Source organism: Arvicola amphibius, chromosome 10, assembly GCF_903992535.2.
Source record: "Arvicola amphibius chromosome 10, mArvAmp1.2, whole genome shotgun sequence".
Taxonomy (NCBI): domain Eukaryota; kingdom Metazoa; phylum Chordata; class Mammalia; order Rodentia; family Cricetidae; genus Arvicola; species Arvicola amphibius.
The window spans coordinates 76,041,430-76,059,144 of NC_052056.1; the positions used below are offsets into that span (position 1 = coordinate 76,041,430).

Genomic DNA, 17,715 nt, shown 5'->3' on the forward strand with positions numbered 1-17,715 from the left:
GATGGACCAGATATAGCCTGGATCCTGGACCAGAGGAGAGGTACAGGGGCTGGGGATCATTGTGGAGGTGAATGCTCTTGGTGCATAACTGGCCGTACTGAGCGAGAGTTGTTCCCAATGACAACTTGCCCATAGTTCTACCCCTGGCTTTATAAAAGTCTAGCCTAACATCAGGATAACCAAAGGGAGTTCCAGTGAGGACCCAGCAGATAGTGTAAGCAGCAACCAGAGGCCTCAATTCAGACCAATGACTCTCTGCAATGAATACTTGCAAGTAAAGATATATGGGTTAAAAAAAAGAGAGAGAGAGAGCGCCTAAAAGTTAACACAAATGGGAGCATTTCTTTCTTTTCCATCATATCTAAATGTCTAAATCTACAAGAAGAAGAAGCAAGAGTCCCCTAGTACCCTAGATACTTTGCTATCTGACATCAAAACAAATAGTTACATGTTGCATGTATGCAACATCTGATTACTTAAAAATTAAAAGGGGAAAGCCAGAGTACCCTGGCCTCCTACCCAGAGCAACTCCAGGCTTACTGACTGTCTGGAGTTGGCGTCCCACTGAGGAATGTGGGGTATCTAGGGAAAAGATCCAAGCGGAGACACCAGACAAGGGATTCCCAGCAGAGTCTTTTCTCTCATTTGTGAGGCCTTAGGAGCAGCGCGGTGCGGTGACATCCCATCGGCATCACCGAGACGCTGTGCTCACCAACGGCCGTGCCGCCCGTGGAAGTTCTCCGACCTCGCCTTCCCGAGTCCCCGTAGTAAAGTTTCCGTAGCTGCCGAGTGCCAGCTTCCAGGTGCGGCGGTGGCTCGCGGAGGGCAAGGCTGCGGGAGCTGGGTCGTGTTCAGCCCGGTAGCATGAAGCTGACGCCTTGGTCAAGTCGGACAGGGCTCTGAGGTCACGCACAAAGGGACCCGCCCCCCAGCAACCCCAGCTCTCTGGAGCCCCGGCGTGGGCGAAGCGCTGATGGGCAGAAGAACTGGCTTCCGAACCCCACCCAGACCTTGAGTCCGAGCCCAGGACCCTGTCCTTACCCGAGTCCACGTCGCAAGCTAGACTCTATACCCAGCCTGCTCCACCAGCACACACCCCAGCCCCGGCCCAGAATCAAGTGTCCAGCCCCAGGCCCCAGGCCCCAGGCCCACAGCAGGACCCCGCCCACCCGGCCGAGCTCACCTGGCGCGCGGCGTGGGCGTCTCCGCAGCGCGGCCTCCGCCCCCAAGACAGGCGCTCCCGGTCCCTCAGCGCACGAAGAGCGGCCTCTCCAGCGCTCGGCACCGAACGTGGCTCCCGGGGCCACAACTCGTGCCGGTGCTGGGGAGAACCCTCCCCCCTCCCCTCCTCCCGAGCAGCCGGCGGTCTAGCCCTCCCACCCCTCCCACGACCCGTGTGCAGAGCGGACCCAGCCGGCGACGAGGCCCCGGCCCCGCCCCATCCAACCGCGAATTTTCCCATTGGTAGAGAGACGCGCCCCGCAACCCGCACCGATTGGATGGATGTGCAGAGATTGCAGCTTGCCGTTGGGCTCCTGGTATTGTCAGTCTTAGCGGATGATCGGCCCCCTAGCGGAGCAGGCCGAGGAGGCCCTGACACCTGCCCCAATGCTGCGGTTGCAACGGTGACAGAAGGCTCGGAGCTGCCCCCTCTCGGCCGCCTTCTGAGGACTTTCCCGGATAGTAGGCCCTGAGCTGCAGCTCCCAGGGCCGGTGGTCACTACTGGACTACAGCAGCGTTGTCTCTATCACCACCCCCAGTTCGCAGGTATCCTCTAGCGCCTGCTGTTTGCCGGACACCAGGTGGAGTGTCGATCCTTTTTATTGGCATAGAATGGTATTTCTCCTACAAGGAGGGTTGGCTTGCTGTCCCTATTCTACAGATGGAAAACTGAGGTCTGGGGAGGTTCTTGCTTGTTTTAGGAGACCAGGGCGTGAACCCAGTGGTCCATGGGGTATGGGGCTCTCTCATTGCCCCCAGCGAGGACAGACAAGGTTAGCAAGGCTGGCAAGGGGTGGGGATGGCTGCAGTGTTTCGAGGGCAAAAATAGACTGGTAAAACTAGGGTTTGTTTCTTCTGTCAAGCCTATATTTACCGTGCTCTTGGGTACTCCCCACACTGCATGAGGCTGCTCTTTCCTGGGGCATTAATAGAGTTCTCAGCCTGGGAAAGGGGAATTATTGTTTATCTCTCCCCACCCCACCCTGGTGCCGGCATTTCCTCTGCCCTGCTTTGAGTCTGGAGAAACATTAAGGAGCTTCATCCACTACCTGAAAAGATTAGCACACATTTCCCTGCCAGGTAGAGAACACGAACCACATCTGCAGTGACACAAGGCAGTGGAGGGGAACCACCAGGGATGTTGTAAACAGGAGAGGGAACTGCAGAGATGAATCTGGCCTGTGCTTGTTTATAAGCCTTTCAGGCCCTGGATGCACCTGGAAATAAGTGACTCCTGGGCTATCTGTGCTTCCAAGGCCCCTACAGATAGTGCTAACAGAAGCCAGTGTGTGTGTGTGTGTGGGGGGGTCCCAGACAGTCATATTTCACCCACATATGCTGAGTCCAGCATGCTCACCCAATAATGGTTGAACAAGAACCATTGTTGCTTGGCAAGAACAAAGAAAGAAAAATGCCTGGAGCAAGATCTCACTTCTGGGTCCACCTGTTCACTAGCAATAAAAACTGATACCAGGAGCTCTTCAAAGTCAAGGCAGTTGCTTCTACTCTGTTGGCTATTGGCACTTGAAATGAAAACCATTTGTCATCCTGACATTGAGATATTTTTGAGCTCTGAGAAGACAGAGTGAGCCCCCTCAAGAAAACAGAGTCCTCCCAGAAGGCAGCTCTTGCTATGTAGAACAACTCTCTGGCTAAGTTGCTGTGTGGTGGGGTAGTCCCTTTCCTCCATGGGAAGTGGATTTAGTAAGTCCAACTGTCCTCCGGCATTCTCCAAAGGCATGGTCTCTAGGCATCCTGGAGCTCTTCTGAAAGTCGTCCCATAGTTCTGTATCGCTATTTCTATGTACCTGGTGATGATACAATAGAGGCTGACATGCCTCTTCTCTGCTGGAAGAAGGCAAAAGGGAAACATTCCTCCCTAATTGACTCAAGCTAGGAATGCCTCCTTCTGCTTTAGAGTCTGGTTACCCGCTGCATAACAAAGACCATAGAAGGTAGAGACAGCTCAGGTAGGTCTCAGGGGTGCTGTCCTGCAGTCTGCCTACCAAGGAGGGGTCAAACATGGAGCAGAAGACCACAGGTGCCAATAGTTCAGTGTTCCCACTCCCATCTAGCCAGGTGCTGGCCAGCTTTGTAGGGAGAGTGCTGGGGGAAGTCACCGAGAAGGCGTGCTTCGGGAAGAACTTCCTAACTGGTCCTCACTTATGGCCTGAAAAGGTGGCTACAAAAGGTGGTGAGGGATGTGCAATTGGAGGTGGAATGGCCATGCACCAGATTTAAATGGGAGAGAATGTCAGAGTGTTTAACTAACAAAAAGGAGCAAGGGTTCAAATCAGGTCACAGGGCCACCTGCTGCCTGTGACGGGATTTGAACCACTGTCCAATGTGTTCTTGCATCTCTATTAGTGGTGGGAAAGCTTGCCCAACCCATGTCCCACTCTGAGGTGCATGGCTTGGTGCTTTGGATACAAGCTATTGTGTATTTGTTGGCCCGTAACCCAGCCATACTCATTTATCTCCAAGCCTGTGTCCTGCTTGCCCATCACTACTACCTTAGTGCCAAAGACCAAGTAAGTGGTCTGGTTGCTCAGTGGGAGATTGCTGGCGGAGCACAGCACGACTGTGCTAAACTGGAGGGAGAATGGAAGTGCCTAGCTAGGTCTGCCACCTGCTGGCCAAGAGTCATGCTGCGTGGAGTCCTGTTAAGTTTTTTGCTAAAGGTTTCCATTGGCTCCCTGGAGGAATACTGGTGAGGTAGTGAGATGGGCAGAGCAGCCCCCGTGGCTGGGTCTGGCTACAGCCTTACCTTTGCCTCTCTGGATTCCAGTTTTCTGCAAAACATCAGCATTGCAGTTTGGGGCTGTGGCACCTAGATCTTCCATACAGCTATTGTTACTCGCCATTTTTAATTTTTAAAATTACGTTTTATTTAGTGTGTATGCACCACAATGTAAATGTGGTAATCAGAGAACAACTTAAAGGACTCAGTTCTCTCCTTCCAGTATATGGGTCCCAGGAATGGAACTCAGGGAGCCAGGTGTGACTGCAAGCATCTATACCAACATGGCCATTTTGCCAGCCCTTTATTGTACTTCAACTGAATAGCTTAACTGCTCTGAGAAATTGTGTTTACAGCTATAAAGTGGAGTGAATGAGAACTGGGTATCAAGACACTGGGTACATTATCATTGTCCTTATTGTAGATGTCATCCTTATTGTATTTAGTATTCATCTTAGGGAGGGACTTGGATGTCCCATCTTAGTGATGCTCAGGCCCCTGACACAACCTGATGCTAACGGGTACAGGTAGCCCCAGTGAATGCCTCGGTCCTGTTCCGAAGGCCCCAGTCATTGCCCAAGCATAGTTCCAGCGTGGTCAACTCCTTATCCTTAGGGTCTGGACCTGCAGGACAGTCTCCATGTCCGCTCAAAGACTGTGGAAGGCAAGGTGAAGCAAAAACCCAAGTTCTTTGGTGATTTCTAATGCAGAGACTGCAATAGATAAGGGGTCAGAGGCCAGAGAGACAGACTGTCTGAATTGGAGGCGGCAAAAGGAAGGGAGAGCTATCCAGGACAGATCTAGAGGTTTAAGACCAAACAGTCTAAGGATGACGGTTCTGGCGCCTGAACCCGTCGCGGTTCAGGGGCTATCTCAATCTCTCAGAGATACTTCGCAGGATGGGGTTGCAGTGGCAGCATGAAGGGACCAGACACCAGCACAGCTCCAGCTTTGGCGTAGCTCCAATCTTGGCGCAGCTCTGGGGGCGGAGCGCCGAGTATCTGAGCGACGGCACGCACAGCCAACAAGGGTGCAGCTATGGGTGTGCCGTTCCGCCCTTCGCTGCTGCGCCCAATAGAGAGCGTCCTGGCCTCGGTCTGGGCGGGCCCTGGGCTGGAGATTGTGGTGCGCGGGTGCGGCACCCGGAAGTCGGCGGCTGCGGAGGCGGTGAGTGTGCGGCGGGAGGCTGGGGCTGACGGGCTGCGCTCCTGGCGGGTCTAACCCACTGTCGGGCGCCGGGCTCCTGTAACGCGGTCTGGACCAGGTTGGTCGAGGGCGAGGCGGCCCGCACCTTCTCGTCTTAACTCAGTTTCCCCTTTCCAATGCATAAAATGGAAACTAAACGGCCTGACTCGGGACTCTAGTCCGACAGACCAAACCTTCTCTGGCAATTGAAAGCAGCCCACACGGTACTGAAAGATGTTTTTGATTATCCCTGTCAGGACTGGGTGCGGGGAGGGGGTCTCGGCAGACACGTGCAGACTCGCTGTGTAAGAGGCTAGATTGACGGGACAGGGAGCTGCATGGTTGTTGCAGGGTGCAGGGCTGCAGCCTCCAGCGTCTCAGGGACCGCTTTGGTGGAGCCTAGACATGTCGCCCCCTCTCACCCTGAAACCTGCTATGAGGCCTCGAGAGGCTCACGATACGTCAGAGTAGGCAGCAAGTGCTGGGTCATTCCTGTGTCGGGTGTGGGCTTTACTGGGTTGGCTTGGTAAACTCCAGCCTGGAGCTGGAGGGCATTGCGTGTAGTCTACATCCAGGCCAGGCCTGGCCCTACTCTAGGCTCTTTGGCAGCCCTGGTTTGCTAGTTTTCCTCTTGGACAGTGGGCAAGGAGGACCCCATGTTGAGACCCCAGCCGTCTACCCTCAGCGTCTTTCCTGTGCTTTTGCCTGATAGGGTAGATCACCTCTTTAGGGTGAACCTTAAGTCCTTCCACAGGTCCCTGTCCTTACCCGCCCCCTACCCAGTGAAGTGTGTTTTTTTCAGCCCTGTCTGCCGGCTGGACCTGCTGACTTCTCTTTTGCCCTAACTGGGCTCAGAGCCATCTTCTGAGGTAGATGTGACAGCAGCTATAAGGGACAGCTGGATGTCACTGTGAAAGGCATCCTGTAGACAACTTTTTAAGGCAATATTCATTGTTCCAACACTGTCCTTATTGAAGAAAACTCTAGCTAAGGGAATCGAGTGTTTCCAGGGCTGCTCCAGCCCAGGGTGCTTGGCTTCCAGGCTTGTGCTCTCTCCCGTCTGCCCCCCCCCCCACATCATGTGATCTGCTGGAGAGGGTGACTTTGCTCATCTTCCAGATTCCCAGTGTTCCTACAGGGATGCAGGATGCTCTGGTGCTGTCATCTACAGGTCCCTACCGTGGTCCCCAATCCCACATTTTCCTTTAACTTGTGTCTTTATGTCAGTGTTTGGGGGACACAGCTCCCAGCTGTCACCCCTCAACAGCCTGAGGATTTTCTCTAGTTTTAAGGACCTAAACTCATGTTTCACCAGGCTTTCATGCTGAAAAAATTCCAGAATAGCCAGTTTATGAAGTGGAGTTGGAGATTGTGTTAAAGATATTTCAATAGAGGCTTAAGCATGAAGATTAGTAGCAAAAGAGGTCAAAAAAAAAAAAAAAGGAAAACATACCCCAGAGGTTGGGCTTTTTAAAAGCAACTCATTCAGCAGGACAGGGATGGCGACAACTCCTTTAATCCCAGCACTTGGAAAGCAGAGGCAGGCAGATCTCTGTGAATTCAAGGCCAGCCTGGTCTACAAAGGGAGTTCCAGGACAGACAGGGCTGTTACACAGAGAAACCTTGTCTTGAAAAACTACCCCCTCCCCCCCCAAGAAAAACCAACTCATTGAGTGAGGTTTAAAGTTCTGCCTTGTCACTGGGGTGGTTTCTGATGGCGTCTGACAAGGTTATAAGGTGAAAGTTCAGCCAGCACCGGTAGGATATCTTAAGGTAAACAGTTTTATTTGAAGTTCTCTCGCAGTAGCTGGGTAAAGAGATAAGACTATGCCCAAGGTCATATACAGTTTTTCAGGCCTTAAGCCTGGGTCATTGTTATTTTAACATAGAATAGCTATAAATGAGGCTGGCTGTGGTAGCTCACACTTGGGATGTAAAGGCAGGCAGGACTCTGTGAGCTTAGTCAAAGCTAGACAATGAGACCCTGTGTCCACAAAAACAATCTGTATATGAGAAGAATGTTAACTACCAGTAGCCCTTAGCAGTTGCTGGTTACTGTGCTGGAGTGTTGGCTCTTCAGCTGGCAAACAGCCTCACTCACGTTCCAGGATGAGGAACTGCTCTTGCTTCTCACGTCCTCATCATTCCCATGTGTTCCCATCCTGCCTCACCTGGACTACAGTTCCGCAGTCTGATCACTTGTGATGTGTGGTAAGCACAGCCCTTGCCCGAATGTAGGTGACCACCTATAGAAAGTGTAAGGCAGGAAGGCTTGGAGGAGCCCCAGAAGCAGAGCCGGGCTTGTTGTTGGCACTCTATGTAGGGGAGGAGAGCCAGAGCTCATCTTTTGGTGATGTATCAGTCAGCTTACAACAGTAGTGACTGTGAGGCTAGCGTTTTGTTGGTTCAGACCACGGGTCTTGATAAAGGACTTGCCCTCTGTCCGCAAGGTCACCTCAAGCCAAGTTGATCTTTGAGACAGCTAGTCATTGTTCTTTGAGGCAGTGTCTTGCCACATAGTCTTGACTAGCCTAGAACTTGCTGTGTAGCCCAGGCTGGTCATAACCTCATGGCCGTTTTATTTCTCTGCAGGGTGCTGAGAAACTTTTATTTTCGTGTGTGTGTGTGTGTGTGTGTGTGTGTGTGTGTGTGCGTGCGTGTGATGCATGTGTGTGCGATGTCCAGGCTCGTGCTCCACAGCACACTATGAAGGACTAGTCAGAGGACAGCCTTTAGGAGTTGGTTCTCCTTGTACTGTGTATTCTAGAGCTTGAACTCAGGTCTGCAGCTTGTGCAACTTGTGCTTTTACCTGCTGAGCCAACTCGCTGACTCTCTTGCTGTGTTATCTACACTGGCATTGGATTTGTTATCCTCCTGTCTCTGCCTCCCAAGAGCTAGGATCACAAGTGTGCGCATCATACCCTTTGAGGATGAGCATCGACCTCCCAGCAAAGCTCCCTTGGTACACTGCTGACATTTGTGTTGTACTGACAAGCACGCTGTTGAAGTGCTTGCTTTTATTCTCTCTTTGGGGCAGTTGTGAGCCTGAGATGGCTCAGTTAAGAGCACTTGTTCCTGCAGAGGTTCTGGGTTCTCTTCCTAGCACCCAGATGGCTTATTACAACTGCAGTTCTGGAAAGCCTGACACCCTCTTGGACCTCTGCAGGCACCCGGCATGTACGTGGTACACAGACATACATGTAAGGAAAACACTCACATACATGAAATGAATAAATCTTTTTTTTCTTAAAAAATGCCATAAACTGGGCATTAGTGGTTCATGCCTTTAATCCCAACACTCAGGAGGTAGAGGCAGGTGGCTCTCTTCTAGCTCAAGGCCAGCCTGGTCTACAAAACGAGTTCCAGAATAGCCAGGGCTGTTACACAGAAAAACTCTGTTGGCCGGGGTGAAGTGGGAGGGGAACGACACACACCAACAACAATAACAAACAAACAAACAAAAAACAAGGCAAGAATGCCATATTTTGTCTGGGTGTGGTGACATACACCTTTAATCCTAGTACCTGGGAAATAGAAGTGGGCAGATCTCTAAGAGTTTGAGGCCAACCTGGTCTAAGTAGAATTTTAGACCCTCCAGGACTCCTGTTTCAAAAACAAAACCTAAACTAAACTGAATATTTATTTTTCAATACACAGTAGGGTGAGAGAAGCCACGTGAAGGCCAGGCCTGTCCCTATTGTCGGGGGTGGGGATGGGGAGTAGGCTGGCCTTCCTACCAGGGGAGACTGAAATACAAGGCTGCCCTGTATCCACAGCTTTCTGTCATACCCATAGTGTGCTTGGTTTGTGCTATTCCTTTGAACTGTGAAGAGACCAAGACACCCTGGTGTGAGGCTAAATTAATGTCTTCAGAACACTGGGGAGACCCAAGGAGAAGTTATCACAGGAGAGAATTTGTCATGGTGAGCTGCAGTCTAATAGCTGAGCACATTGGCTTAAGGAGCTATGGCTGCCAAGATGGGAGGAGAGGAGGGTGCTGTTGCAGATTGGTTGCTGGGAGAATTTCTAGACGTCAGGATTTCTTAGCCAAGGTCTCAGAAACGGTGACACAGTGTTCCATGTGTGTTTACCTCCTGTGCTGGCAGCTCCCTGGAGCCCAGATCACAGCCTGTCACATCAGGAGTTTCTGTCTGTCTCGTCCTGCCATAAAGGACAGCTTCACCCCCAGGGACTACCACAACCAGCAGCAATTTGGTGGTCTGGAAGCCCAAGGGACCTGTCCACTGACCAGCCTCCCCAGACTGACAGACTAGGCAACCCTAAAAGTGCATTTTCACTCCTTGTAGTTAAATGTATCAGCTGACGGCAGGAGTCACAGGGCCTCTATCCAAAGCCTTGATCCCTACAACCCTGGTAGACTGTCTCAGATTTAGACTTCCAGCTGGAAGTCAGAAAAAAAAATGCCTACTGTTCCTTTGTGTTCCTGCATCTCCACATTTCTACCCACATGCCCTGCTTGCCCGTTCCTCTAGGCCCCAAGCGTGTGCTGCACACTGCTCAGGTGAGCGGGGCTGTTGTCAGGCTGTCCAGCTGTGCTCTGCCCTGTGCCCCTGTGTCCTGGACCATGACACATCTGTTCTTTTTGTCCCATCTCCACCTGCACCAGCATGGGATGAGCAGGCTGTACAAAACTTTCTTCCTTGTCTTGAAACATGCTAACTGTAGGTGCACAGGTTTTCAGCACCTCCCTTGGTGGATTTTATCATTCATCTAGCCATTCACAGTTAGCCGCAGAAGCCACTGCTGGCACCCAGGCCTCTGCTTCCTGTCCTCTGGCTGTCCCTGAGACCAGATGGTCCTGTCTGCCTTCTGACCCCATGAACAGATCTTGCTTACTTCCAGTCACTGTATAAGAGACAGAGTGGCACTTGCTCTCCTGGCTGCTACCTCCCTCCTGCTGCTGCTGCTGGGCCGTCACCCCCGCTGCCTCAGGAGCTTGTTGTGTTTTTGCCATTGTGTGCTGCTCCAGGATAGGCACAGCACCATTGGAAGGATACAAACTGGCTTTAAGCTGTGAGGGCGTCAGGCGTAATGCGTTAGAGCACTTGTAAGCAAGTGAGGGCATGACTGAGGCTGTGGGCTCCATCCCCAGCACCGTATGCACATACAATATTGAAGACAGCGGACCTCCTCACTGTGTTACTTCACAGACTTTGGTTCTGGCATACTGTCTGGCATGGCATGGCTAACAAGGACACTGCGATTACTGGACTTCAAATCACAGCTTGTGTCCCAACAAGTCGAGTTCTATCACTGTCCTCAATGAATCAGTTAAAAACCCAAACTAAGGGACTGGAGAGATGGCTCACCTGTTGAAAGCACTTGCTGCTCTTGCAGAGAACCCAGGCTCAGTTCCCAGCAATAACATGAGAGCTCACAACTGTCCCTAGGCACACACAAGATACAGACACACATGCAGACAAAAGAATTATACACATAAAATAAATAAGTCTTAAAAATTAAATACCCAATTTATAGTGGCAAGCAGAAAAAGATTTATTCAGTGTAGCCACATTGGGAAGAAGGACCTGCCTAGACAGACCTTGTGGGTAAGGGTTTCAGGTAGTCATCCTTTAACCATGCTGTCAGGGGAAGCTGTAATATGGAGAGGCCATCTTTGTTTCTATACTCTTTTTTTAAAAAAAATATTTATTATGAATACAGTGTTCTGTCTGCGTGTATGCCTGCAGGCCAGAAAAGAGTGCCAGATCTCATTACAGATGGTTGTGAGCCACCATGTGGGTGCTGGGAATTGAACTCAGGACCTCTGGAAGAGCAGCCAGTACTCTTAACTGCTAAGCCATCTCTCCAGCCCCCTGTTTCTATACTCTTTAGAGAAGAATCTCTGCACTTAGATTAATGAAGGTGCCACATAGGAATAGTTTAGGAACCTAACCCTGGTATTCGCCCTGCCTTGAGGCTGCTACATGCCAATGGTTTAGCAGTTTAGAGAGATGGTAGATAGCCTATAAAGGTTGACTGATCCCCTACAGGGACAGCCTTTCAGATCTAACATCCATTGTTAGGGTCCCTAACCTGAGGGTGCACATAAGGAGAAGGTAAGAAATGTCACTAAGCAGTCCAGCAAGGTCTCATCTGCAGTCTGTCCTGCCAAGGTAGTCTCTCCTGTGAGTCTCTGGAGACCATTCCTTCTGTTTGTCCCTAGGTTTCTGCCCTTTCTCCTAGCTGGAGATTCCTGGGAGAATTATAGTTCTTAGGGTGCCTGGTTTTAACCATTTGTATAGTTAGAATGTATAGTTTATTTAGTGTATCCTCATTCCTTCTAGACATGCCAGTTACAGTGCAACACTCAAAGTTCCAGCTAGGCTTCTTTTGAGATAAGGTCTCCCGTACTCCAGGCTGGCCTTGAACTTGCTGAGTGGCTGAAGATGACCTTGAACTTCTGATCTTCCTACCTCTGTCTTAAGTGGTAGAATTCTTGCCTGTGCTTGAAGACCAGTATGTAAAGACTGTTACTCCAGTCTCCCATTGCCACAGCAGAACAGCCAAAGCTGACTCTATAAAGAAAACAGATTTGTTTTAAGCTCATAGTTTTGGATGTTGAAAGTCTAAATGGCATGGCACAGACTCTGGCAAGCCCTCACTGCACTTGCTGCATCACCTGGCAGATGGCAGTGACAGGAGCATGTGTGAGAAGGCTCTTGTAATAACTTGCTTTTTCAAAAGCCCCATAATCACCCCCCTTAGTCCCTTCCAAGGCCAGTATGCTCTTTGACCTAAGGGCTTCTCTCTAGGCCTAAATTATTTTTCCCTTAATCTATTTTTATGTGAATAAGTGTTTTACCTACATGTATGTATGTATGTGTACCACATGCATGTAGTGCTCTCAGGCTAGAAGAGGGCATTGGATCCTCTGGAACTAGTTACATACAGTCTTAAGGTGCCATGTGGGTGCTGAGACTTGAACCTAGGTCCTCTGGAAGAGTAGTTAATGCTCTTAGCCACTGAGCCATCTCTACAGCCCCTGAGACCCAAACTCTTAAGAGATCTTATCACCTCTCAGCACCACCATCCCATGGGAGTGGAGGACTGAGTTGGGGTGTATCCAAACCATAGCATCTATGAATAGCCAGGAAAGAAACCAACTCTCCAGACATTAGAGTGCAAACTGGGGTGAAGGTTAACTGCTGCACCCTTGAAGCCTGGTGTTGCTGCCAGGTGTCAGGAGACAGTGTGATGAAGGGGGGCAGGCTGGGTGGCTCAGTCAGATGCCCAGGGGTTTGGCTCTGCATTTAAGAAGCCCGGTTGTGCACCCCACCTTGCACCATCCAAACAGACAGACAAGGCCAATCAAAGAGCCAGAAAAAGAAATCTTATTTTGGGATAGGAAGGAGTTATTCAAACGACAGGAGATACAAATCTTGTACAGAAAATATGGGAACTTTTAGCCAGGTATGGCATGTACCTGTGATCCCAGTACTCAAGAGGTAAAGGCAGGAGGAAAAAGAGCTCAAAGTCAACCTTGGCTAGATAGTGAGTTCAAGGCTATTGTAACTTAAAATTCAGGTTCATGGGAAGGAGCTGTCATGAGATCAGCCCTCAGAAGAGCTTTGTTAGTGGGAGAGCAGGCCCTCAGGTCCAAAGAAAAGCTTCATTTGGATGGGCAGTTGCTATGTGCATCATAACAGGGGGCCTGAAGGAGAGAGACACCCCTGTCTTAGGGTTTTTCTATTGCTGTGAGGAGACACCATGAACATGGCAACTCTTATAAGGAAGGCATTTAGTTGGGGTGGTGGCTTACACTTTTAGAGGTTCACTCCATTATCATCATGGCAGCATGCAGGAATACATGGGGCTGGAAAAAAGACGCTGAGAGTCCTGCATCTTGCAGGCAACAAGAAATGGTCTGTAAGCCGGGCCACCTTTAATTCCAGCACTCAGGAGTCAGGGGCAGGCAGATCTCTGTGAGTTCGAGGCCAGCCTGGTCTACAAGAGCTAGTTCCAGGACAATTAGGGCTACAGAGAAATCCTGTCTCAAAAAATCAAAAAGAAAATGAAAGAGTCTGTTGCCAGGCGATGGTGGCACACACCTTTATCCCAGCACTCAGGGAGGCAGAGGCAGATGGATCTTTGTGAGTTCGTGGCCAACCCGGTCTACAGAGTGAGTTCCAGACAGCCACAGATACACAGAGAAACCCTGTCTTGAAGCCCTCTCCCCCCCAAAAAGAAGTAGTCTGTCTCACTGGGTGTGCCTTGAACATATATGAGAGCTCAAAGCCTACCTCTACAGTGACCCTCCCTTTGGGACCATTTTCTTTCAAACCAACACAATGCCCCAATTCTAGAATAAAGATATAGCATGACCTTAGAAAGCCATGATGGGGCCTTAAAGGGGAAGAGAATCTTCCCTTCAGACTGTGGAGAGCAAAGAAGTTTTGTGACTCAGGTTTTTCAGGGAGGGTAGGCAAGTCCATACCAGGGACTGAACCCCCTGGCAGCTCTAGGTAGGGTTTAGGGTTGGAGGTGGGACTTGCTTTTCTACAGCGTACACCTGACAGTTCTTTGTCCTGAGGGACCTGACTGCCTTGGCTACCTGAGACCCTGTCTCAAAAAACCAGAAAGAACCAAAAAAGGAATTTTGCTGTGATAGAAGACAGCTTCACAAAGCTGAAGGAAGGGCATGGTAGGTCATGAGGCAGGCATGTAGATACATACCCATACTTCACCAAAAAAGTAAGGTGCCTCAGCTGGAAAATGGAGTCCCAGGAAGGGTAGAGAGACCTCAGAGGCAGTCTCAGTGGGCAGTGATTACTGGGACAGTTCTTGAAAGCATTAGTAGCAAATGTGCCAGGAATGCCTGAAAACTGTCCTTCCTGATCAGCTCTTTGTACCAGTAGCTCAGCCAAGTGTGGCGGCGCACTTGGCAGGCGGATCTCTGAACATGAGGCTAGGCTGGTCTACATAGTAATGCAGAGAACCTGAATAAAAAAAAAAAGAAAAGCAAAAACAATTGCTCAAATGAAGGACACTTTCTTCTGGTGTTCGGAATTAGCTAGTTGTTAGGATTGGGGCATCTGAGCCATGATTCTGGAAGACTTCCACCAGCGGACTTAGGAGACTGCAAGTCCAGAGCGTCACGGGGAGCATTCTTTCCCTTCAGATCTCGCCCTGGGGTGCCCAGTAACACCAGTGTGTATGAGATACACTGAAAGTTTTCCTTCCTGGCAGTGACTGGGCTGCGTTGGTGGTGGCAACTGGCAGCCCTTGAAGTTCAGTATGTGACTGAGGTTCAGTCCTACTGCCCCTCCCCCTCATCTTCCTGGCATGGTCAGCAGGGGCATTGGCAGGTCCTGAGTGCTGTTATTCCTGGACCTCACTCCACAGAGGCCACATGTGTCCTTCTGAGCATTCATTCTAGTTGGGGTTGGCCAAGTACCTATTTGCCAGAGCTAGCCATGACCCTGGTGATATAGCTGGAGGTGGGGAGGCTCTATAGCTAAGGACAGCTCAGAAAGAGCTGGGATACTCTTAGCGTTGGAAGTTTTGACCGTCACAGGACACGGAGACTTCCCTTTGTTATCTTGTCTGTATATGGACCTTGGCTGCTTTTTTTTTTTTTTTTTTAAGACTTCTATTCTTTATGTATGCAGTGTTCTGTCTGCTTATATGCCACTCGCCAGAAGAGGGCACCAGGTCTCACCAGAGATGGTTGTGAGCCACCATGTGGCCTCTGGGAATTGAACTCAGGACCCCAGGAAGAGCAGTCAGTGCTCTCAACCTCTGAGCCATCTCTCCAGCCCACCTTGGCTGTCTTAAGACATGGCCAGAACTGTATAGTGTAGATGTTTATCCATTCATTGTGTATTGACCGGCCCTCCTCCCCCTTATGCTCTAGAAAGTGAGCAGGCAGTTCTCTACACCAACTCTGGTCTGGAGGAATTCCCGTGTAGGCAGGGGAACGGGTGTGTGCTTTGCACATACTGGAGAATCTTTGACCCCTTTTCCTTCCAGTATCTGCTTAAGGCATTCTCCTTTTCTGTAACCACTCCAAGAATGAAACTAATAAGTTAGGACTTACTGTACGGGACTGACTATACTTTGTAATACTTAATTTTTTATTTGTTTTGCTTTTGTTATTTGAGAAAGGGTTTCTTTGTGTAGCTTTGGCAGTCCTGGAACTCACTCTGTAGATCAGGCTGGCCTCGAAATCACAGAGATCCTCCTGCCTCTGCCTCCCGAGTGCTGGGACACCACAACACCTGGCTGTAATACTCAATTTTTAAAGATTTATTTTGCGTATAGTGTTCTGCCTGCATGTACGCTGCACACCAGAAGAGGGCATCAGATCTCACTACATATGTCTGAGCCACCATGTGGTTGCTGGGGATTGAACTCAGAACCTCTGGAAGAGCAGCCAATGCTCTTAACCGCTGAGCCATCTCTCCAGCCCCTGTAATACTCAGTTTTTATAGTTCAAATCTAACCTGTGTACTGTAGGTTCATGTTTTCCTCCTTCCCCAGCAGGCATCACAGTTTTGGGAGACTTTGGAACCTTTAAGGGGTGAGGCCTAGTTGGTGAAAGTGGGCATGGTGAATCACACTTTTAAACTCAGGTAGCAAAGACTGAGCTCCTGAGATTTCAGACAGACAGAGACTGTATTGGGAGGTGAGCCAGCACCCACCCGTGTTACCTTCTGGCAAATAATCTGTCTATATCCAGTTAGTGTCCTGAGATTTTGGATGAAGCACAACTCAAAACTAATGGACTAATCAGTTTGTTAGAGGAAATTTAACCAGGTTTGTAGTGAAAATTAGGAGCAAAAAGATCGACAGATATGAAAAACATAAAGTTTAGCCAGGAAGGGAGTGTAACATGGAGGGCTGGCTTGTTGGGGTTTCTGTCCCGCCCAGTACTCACAGCCGGCAAGCCCGAAAGAAAATCACACAGAGATCTCCATAAGATTATAAACTAATTGACCCATTAGCTCAAGCTTTGTATTAGCTCTTATAACGTATATTACCCCATTATCCTTAACTATATTAGCCACATGGCTCGGTACCTTTCTCAGCCGGGTAGGTTACATATTGCTTCTTGGTGGTCTGGGCAGGAATGGGAGGAATGGGCTTCCTCCTTAACATTCTCCTGTTCTCATTGCTCTGCCTCTACTTCCTGTCTGGTTGACCCACCTATACTTCCTACCTGGGCAATCAGCGTTTATTTAAAACATGATTGACAGAATACAGACAATTCCTGCACCAAGGGAGTATGGATATATTTAAAAGCTAGAGTGGCCAGAGCTGTTAGTGGCATCTTGGGATCCAGAGACAGGTGGCTCTCTGAGTTGGAGGCCAGCCTGAGCTACATAGTGAGTTCCAGCACAGTCAGGGATACACAGAGAGACCCTGTCTCAAAAAACAAGCAACAAAATCAAGCCATATACTTAGTACTGACAGGAAAGGTGTCCCTGAGGGCATTTCAGGAGGTGACAGGGCCTCACCCATCAAAGGCTCCAGGATAGAACACTGAAAACTCATTTGAAAAGAGTGAGATGTCAGTCTTAAGGTTTGGAGTAGATCAGGATCTGTCTCCCTGCTGGAGTAACTGGTAGATGTGTTAGGGTTGGAGAAATCGGCTTCCAGATTGACGTTTCAGACATGGCTGAGGAATCTGTTGTGTGGGTATCAAACCCTGTGCTTGACAATATAAAGTAAAACCCTAGACCTAGCATTTATTATGCATACAGTATTCTCAGTATTCTGTCTGCATGTATGCCTGCAGGCCAGAAGAGGGCACCAGATCTCACTACAGATGGTTCTGAGCCACCATGCAGTTGTTGGGAATTGAACTCAGGACCTTTGAAGGAGCAGGCAGTGCTCTTAACCACTGAGCCATCTCTCCAGCCCTATTTGGGCTTTTAAAGTGTAGCACTGTATGCAGTGTTTGGCATTTGGGGATTATGAATCTTCTCAGATTTGAGTGCTTGTCAGGGTTACTGTTGCTGTGATGAAATGCCATGACCTAAAGCAGGGGAAGGGAAGAGTTTGTTTGGCTTACATGGCCACATCACAGCTGATCATTGAAAGAAGTCAGAACAGGAACTCAAACAGGGCAAAACCCTGAAAACAGAAGGAAATGCAGAGGCCATGGAGGAGTGCTGCCCGTGGCTTGTTCAGCCTACTTTCTTATAGAACCTAGGACCACTAGCCCAGAGATGGCACCATCCACAATGAGACATATTTAAGAAATGCCCTACAGGTTTGCCTACAGCCCAATCTTATGGAGACATTTTCTCAATTGGGGTTCCCTCCTCTCAGGTGACTCTAGCTTGTGTCAAATTGACATAAAATTGTCCAGCACAATGGGCATACTCTTCAATTCTGAGAGCTTATTGGCCTCCTTTTGTTTTGTTTTTGTTATTTCCCTATTGTCAGAGAGAGTATTTTCAATTAAAATTTGTTATGCCAGTGCCAAATAAGTTTGTTTTGGAACACACACACAAACTCACATGCACAAAAAAAAAAAAGTGTGCTGCCAGGGTGCCCTGCTGGAAAGAGACTGCTTAGGGAAGGAGGGATTTTCAGAGG

At 49.5% G+C, this 17,715-nt stretch overlaps 2 protein-coding genes across 6 annotated transcripts in view; one reads left to right on the forward strand and one right to left on the reverse strand.

Annotated features, from left to right (window-relative positions):
- The window catches only part of Arvcf (ARVCF delta catenin family member), a 50,819-nt gene extending 49,498 nt beyond the window's left edge, over nt 1-1,321 (reverse strand). For all 4 annotated transcript variants that reach the window (XM_038344553.1, XM_038344554.1, XM_038344551.1 and 1 more), the window contains exon 1: nt 1,184-1,321. The gene's annotated coding sequence lies outside the window, so the exon portion shown is untranslated. The remainder of the gene's footprint in view (nt 1-1,183) is intronic.
- A 3,786-nt stretch (nt 1,322-5,107) lies between these two features.
- Tango2 (transport and golgi organization 2 homolog) overlaps nt 5,108-17,715 on the forward strand; it is a 43,033-nt gene continuing 30,425 nt past the window's right edge. Inside the window, exon 1 of one of the 2 annotated variants that reach the window (XM_038346114.1) lies at nt 5,108-5,129. The gene's annotated coding sequence lies outside the window, so the exon portion shown is untranslated. Of the gene's footprint in view, nt 5,227-17,715 lie in introns of both variants that reach the window. The other variant, XM_038346113.1, reaches the window with a different exon arrangement.